Raw genomic sequence first — 6626 nt, 5'->3', positions numbered from 1 at the left:
GTTTCTGTCTATGTAGTCCTGACTGAGGATGTGTTTCTGTCTCTGTAGTCCTGACTGAGGATGTGTTTCTGTCTCTGTAGTCCTTCACTGAGAATGTGTTTCTGTCTCTGTAGTCCTGACCGAGGATGTGTTTCTGTCTCTGTAGTCCTTCACTGAGGATGTGTTTCTGTCTCTGTAGTCCTGACTGAGGATGTGTTTCTGTCTCTGTAGTCCTGACTGAGGATGTGTTTCTGTCTCTGTAGTCCTGACTGAGGATGTGTTTCTGTATCTGTAGTCCTGACTGAGGATGTGTTTCTGTCTCTGTAGTCCTGACTGAGGATGTGTTTCTGTCTCTGTAGTCCTGACTGAGGATGTGTTTCTGTCTCTGTAGTCCTTCACTGAGGATGTGTTTCTGTCTCTGTAGTCCTGACTGAGGATGTGTTTCTGTCTCTGTAGTCCTGACTGAGGATGTGTTTCTGTCTCTGTAGTCCTGACTGAGGATGTGTTTCTGTCTCTGTAGTCCTGACTGAGGATGTGTTTCTGTCTCTGTAGTCCTGACTGAGGATGTGTTTCTGTCTCTGTAGTCCTGACTGAGGATGTGTTTCTGTCTCTGTAGTCCTTCACTGAGGATGTGTTTCTGTCTCTGTAGTCCTGACTGAGGATGTGTTTCTGTCTCTGTAGTCCTTCACTGAGGATGTGTTTCTGTCTCTGTAGTCCTGACTGAGGATGTGTTTCTGTCTCTGTAGTCCTGACTGAGGATGTGTTTCTGTCTCTGTAGTCCTGACTGAGGATGTGTTTCTGTCTCTGTAGTCCTGACTGAGGATGTGTTTCTGTCTCTGTAGTCCTTCACTGAGGATGTGTTTCTATCTCGGTAGTCCTTCACTGAGGATGTGTTCCTGTCTCTGTAGTCCTGACTGAGGATGTGTTTCTGTCTCTGTAGTCCTGACTGAGGATGTGTTTCTGTCTCTGTAGTCCTGACTGAGGATGTGTTTCTGTCTCTGTAGTCCTTCACTGAGGATGTGTTTCTGTCTCTGTAGTCCTTAACTGAGGATGTGTTTCTGTCTCTGTAGTCCTGACTGAGGATGTGTTTCTGTCTCTGTAGTCCTTCACTGAGGATGTGTTTCTGTCTCTGTAGTCCTGACTGAGGATGTGTTTCTGTCTATGTAGTCCTGACTGAGGATGTGTTTCTGTCTCTGTAGTCCTGACTGAGGATGTGTTTCTGTCTCTGTAGTCCTTCACTGAGAATGTGTTTCTGTCTCTGTAGTCCTGACCGAGGATGTGTTTCTGTCTCTGTAGTCCTTCACTGAGGATGTGTTTCTGTCTCTGTAGTCCTGACTGAGGATGTGTTTCTGTCTCTGTAGTCCTGACTGAGGATGTGTTTCTGTCTCTGTAGTCCTGACTGAGGATGTGTTTCTGTCTCTGTAGTCCTGGCTGAGGATGTGTTTCTGTCTCTGTAGTCCTGACTGAGGATGTGTTTCTGTCTCTGTAGTCCTTCACTGAGGATGTGTTTCTGTCTCTGTAGTCCTGACTGAGGATGTGTTTCTGTCTCTGTAGTCCTGACTGAGGATGTGTTTCTGTCTCTGTAGTCCTTCACTGAGGATGTGTTTCTGTCTCTGTAGTCCTGACTGAGGATGTGTTTCTGTCTCTGTAGTCCTTCACTGAGGATGTGTTTCTGTCTCTGTAGTCCTGACTGAGGATGTGTTTCTGTCTCTGTAGTCCTGACTGAGGATGTGTTTCTGTCTCTGTAGTCCTTCACTGAGGATGTGTTTCTGTCTCTGTAGTCCTTCACTGAGGATGTTTCTGTCTCTGTAGTCCTGACTGAGGATGTGTTTCTTTCTCTGTAGTCCTGACTGAGGATGTGTTTCTGTCTCTGTAGTCCTGGCTGAGGATGTGTTTCTGTCTCTGTAGTCCTGACTGAGGATGTGTTTCTGTCTCTGTAGTCCTGACTGAGGATGTGTTTCTGTCTCTGTAGTCCTGACTGAGGATGTGTTTCTGTCTCTGTAGTCCTGACTGAGGATGTGTTTCTGTCTCTGTAGTCCTGACTGAGGATGTGTTTCTGTCTCTGTAGTCCTTCACTGAGGATGTGTTTCTGTCTCTGTAGTCCTGACTGAGGATGTGTTTCTGTCTCTGTAGTCCTTCACTGAGGATGTGTTTCTGTCTCTGTAGTCCTGACTGAGGATGTGTTTCTGTCTCTGTAGTCCTGACTGAGGATGTGTTTCTGTCTCTGTAGTCCTGACTGAGGATGTGTTTCTGTCTCTGTTGTCCTGACTGAGGATGTGTTTCTGTCTCTGTAGTCCTGACTGAGGATGTGTTTCTTTCTCTGTAGTCCTGACTGAGGATGTGTTTCTGTCTCTGTAGTCCTTCACTGAGGATGTGTTTCTGTCTCTGTAGTCCTGGCTGAGGATGTGTTTCTGTCTCTGTAGTCCTGACTGAGGATGTGTTTCTGTCTCTGTAGTCCTGACTGAGGATGTGTTTCTGTCTCTGTAGTCCTGACTGAGGATGTGTTTCTGTCTCTGTAGTCCTGACTGAGGATGTGTTTCTGTCTCTGTAGTCCTGACTGAGGATGTGTTTTTGTCTCTGTAGTCCTTCACTGAGGATGTGTTTCTGTCTCTGTAGTCCTGACTGAGGATGTGTTTCTGTCTCTGTAGTCCTTCACTGAGGATGTGTTTCTGTCTCTGTAGTCCTGACTGAGGATGTGTTTCTGTCTCTGTAGTCCTGACTGAGGATGTGTTTCTGTCTCTGTAGTCCTGACTGAGGATGTGTTTCTGTCTCTGTAGTCCTGACTGAGGATGTGTTTCTGTCTCTGTAGTCCTTCACTGAGGATGTGTTTCTGTCTCGGTAGTCCTTCACTGAGGATGTGTTCCTGTCTCTGTAGTCCCGACTGAGGATGTGTTTCTGTCTCTGTAGTCCTGACTGAGGGTGTGTTTCTGTCTCTGTAGTCCTGACTGAGGATGTGTTTCTGTCTCTGTAGTCCTTCACTGAGGATGTGTTTCTGTCTCTGTAGTCCTGACTGAGGATGTGTTTCTGTCTCTGTAGTCCTGACTGAGGATGTGTTTCTGTCTCTGTAGTCCTTCACTGAGGATGTGTTTCTGTCTCTGTAGTCCTGACTGAGGATGTGTTTCTGTCTCTGTAGTCCTGACTGAGGATGTGTTTCTGTCTCTGTAGTCCTTCACTGAGGATGTGTTTCTGTCTCTGTAGTCCTGACTGAGGATGTGTTTCTGTCTATGTAGTCCTGACTGAGGATGTGTTTCTGTCTCTGTAGTCCTGACTGAGGATGTGTTTCTGTCTCTGTAGTCCTTCACTGAGAATGTGTTTCTGTCTCTGTAGTCCTGACTGAGGATGTGTTTCTGTCTCTGTAGTCCTTCACTGAGGATGTGTTTCTGTCTCTGTAGTCCTGACTGAGGATGTGTTTCTGTCTCTGTAGTCCTGACTGAGGATGTGTTTCTGTCTCTATAGTCCTGACTGAGGATGTGTTTCTGTCTCTGTAGTCCTGGCTGAGGATGTGTTTCTGTCTCTGTAGTCCTGACTGAGGATGTGTTTCTGTCTCTGTAGTCCTTCACTGAGGATTTGTTTCTGTCTCTGTAGTCCTGACTGAGGATGTGTTTCTGTCTCTGTAGTCCTGACTGAGGATGTGTTTCTGTCTCTGTAGACCTTCACTGAGGATTTGTTTCTGTCTCTGTAGTCCTTCACTGAGGATGTGTTTCTGTCTCTGTAGTCCTGACTGAGGATGTGTTTCTTTCTCTGTAGTCCTGACTGAGGATGTGTTTCTGTCTCTGTTGTCTTGACTGAGTATGTGTTTCTGTCTGTAGTCCTGACTGAGGATGTGTTTCTGTCTCTGTAGTCCTGACTGAGGATGTGTATCCGTCTCTGTTGTCCTGACTGAGAATATGTTTCTGTCTCTGTAGTCCTGACTGAGGATGTGTTTCTGTCTCTGTAGTCCTGACTGAGGATGTGTTTCTGTCTCTGTAGTCCTGACTGAGGATGTGTTTCTTTCTCTGTAGTCCTGACTGAGGATGTGTTTCTTTCTCTGTAGTCCTTCACTGAGGATGTGTTTCTGTCTCTGTAGTCCTGGCTGAGGATGTGTTTCTGTCTCTGTAGTCCTGGATGAGGATGTGTTTCTGTCTTTGTAGTCCTGACTGAGGATGTGTTTCTGTCTCTGTAGTCCTGACTGAGGATGTGTTTCTGTCTCTGTAGTCCTGACTGAGGATGTGTTTCTGTCTCTGTAGTCCTTCACTGAGGATGTGTTTCTGTCTCTGTACTCCTGACTGAGGATGTGTTTTTGTCTCTGTAGTCCATCTCTGAGGATGTGTTTCTGTCTCTGTAGTCCTGACTGAGGATGTGTTTCTGTCTCTGTAGTCCTTCACTGAGGATGTGTTTCTGTCTCTGTAGTCCTGACTGAGGATGTGTTTCTGTCTCTGTAGTCCTGACTGAGGATGTGTTTCTGTCTCTGTAGTCCTGACTGAGGATGTGTTTCTGTCTCTGTTGTCCTGACTGAGGATGTGTTTCTGTCTCTGTAGTCCTTCACTGAGGATGTGTTTCTGTCTCGGTAGTCCTTCACTGAGGATGTGTTCCTGTCTCTGTAGTCCTGACTGAGGATGTGTTTCTGTCTCTGTAGTCCTGACTGAGGATGTGTTTCTGTCTCTGTAGTCCTGACTGAGGATGTGTTTCTGTCTCTGTAGTCCTTCACTGAGGATGTGTTTCTGTCTCTGTAGTCCTGACTGAGGATGTGTTTCTGTCTCTGTAGTCCTGACTGAGGATGTGTTTCTGTCTCTGTAGTCCTTCACTGAGGATGTGTTTCTGTCTCTGTAGTCCTGACTGAGGATGTGTTTCTGTCTATGTAGTCCTGACTGAGGATGTGTTTCTGTCTCTGTAGTCCTGACTGAGGATGTGTTTCTGTCTCTGTAGTCCTTCACTGAGAATGTGTTTCTGTCTCTGTAGTCCTGACTGAGGATGTGTTTCTGTCTCTGTAGTCCTGGCTGAGGATGTGTTTCTGTCTTTGTAGTCCTGACTGAGGATGTGTTTCTGTCTCTGTAGTCCTGACTGAGGATGTGTTTCTGTCTCTGTAGTCCTGACTGAGGATGTGTTTCTGTCTCTGTAGTCCTGACTGAGGATGTGTTTCTGTCTCTGTACTCCTGACTGAGGATGTGTTTTTGTCTCTGTAGTCCATCTCTGAGGATGTGTTTCTGTCTCTGTAGTCCTGACTGAGGATGTGTTTCTGTCTCTGTAGTCCTTCACTGAGGATGTGTTTCTGTCTCTGTAGTCCTGACTGAGGATGTGTTTCTGTCTCTGTAGTCCTGACTGAGGATGTGTTTCTGTCTCTGTAGTCCTGACTGAGGATGTGTTTCTGTCTCTGTTGTCCTGACTGAGGATGTGTTTCTGTCTCTGTAGTCCTTCACTGAGGATGTGTTTCTGTCTCGGTAGTCCTTCACTGAGGATGTGTTCCTGTCTCTGTAGTCCTGACTGAGGATGTGTTTCTGTCTCTGTAGTCCTGACTGAGGATGTGTTTCTGTCTCTGTAGTCCTGACTGAGGATGTGTTTCTGTCTCTGTAGGCCATCACTGAGGATGTGTTTCTGTCTCTGTAGTCCTGACTGAGGATGTGTTTCTGTCTCTGTAGTCCTGACTGAGGATGTGTTTCTGTCTCTGTAGTCCTTCACTGAGGATGTGTTTCTGTCTCTGTAGTCCTGACTGAGGATGTGTTTCTGTCTATGTAGTCCTGACTGAGGATGTGTTTCTGTCTCTGTAGTCCTGACTGAGGATGTGTTTCTGTCTCTGTAGTCCTTCACTGAGAATGTGTTTCTGTCTCTGTAGTCCTGACTGAGGATGTGTTTCTGTCTCTGTAGTCCTGACTGAGGATGTGTTTCTGTCTCTGTAGTCCTGACTGAGGATGTGTTTCTGTCTCTGTAGTCCTGACTGAGGATGTGTTTCTGTCTCTGTAGTCCTGACTGAGAATGTGTTTCTGTCTCTGTAGTCCTGACTGAGGATGTGTTTCTGTCTCTGTAGTCCTTCACTGAGGATGTGTTTCTGTCTCTGTAGTCCTGACTGAGGATGTGTTTCTGTCTCTGTAGTCCTGACTGAGGATGTGTTTCTGTCTCTGTAGTCCTGACTGAGGATGTGTTTCTGTCTCTGTAGTCCTGGCTGAGGATGTGTTTCTGTCTCTGTAGTCCTGACTGAGGATGTGTTTCTGTCTCTGTAGTCCTTCACTGAGGATGTGTTTCTGTCTCTGTAGTCCTGACTGAGGATGTGTTTCTGTCTCTGTAGTCCTGACTGAGGATGTGTTTCTGTCTCTGTAGTCCTTCACTGAGGATGTGTTTCTGTCTCTGTAATCCTGACTGAGGATGTGTTTCTGTCTCTGTAGTCCTTCACTGAGGATGTGTTTCTGTCTCTGTAGTCCTGACTGAGGATGTGTTTCTGTCTCTGTAGTCCTGGCTGAGGATGTGTTTCTGTCTCTGTAGTCCTTAACTGAGGATGTGTTTCTGTCTCTGTAGTCCTTCACTGAGGATGTGTTTCTGTCTCTGTAGTCCTGACTGAGGATGTGTTTCTTTCTCTGTAGTCCTGACTGAGGATTTGTTTCTGTCTCTGTTGTCCTGACTGAGGATGTGTTTCTGTCTGTAGTCCTGACTGAGGATGTGTTTCTGTCTCTGCAGTC

The sequence above is a fragment of the Salvelinus fontinalis genome, chromosome 28 (genome assembly GCF_029448725.1).
Source record: "Salvelinus fontinalis isolate EN_2023a chromosome 28, ASM2944872v1, whole genome shotgun sequence".
Classification (NCBI taxonomy): Eukaryota; Metazoa; Chordata; class Actinopteri; order Salmoniformes; family Salmonidae; genus Salvelinus; species Salvelinus fontinalis.
This window is presented reverse-complemented; position numbering follows the sequence as displayed.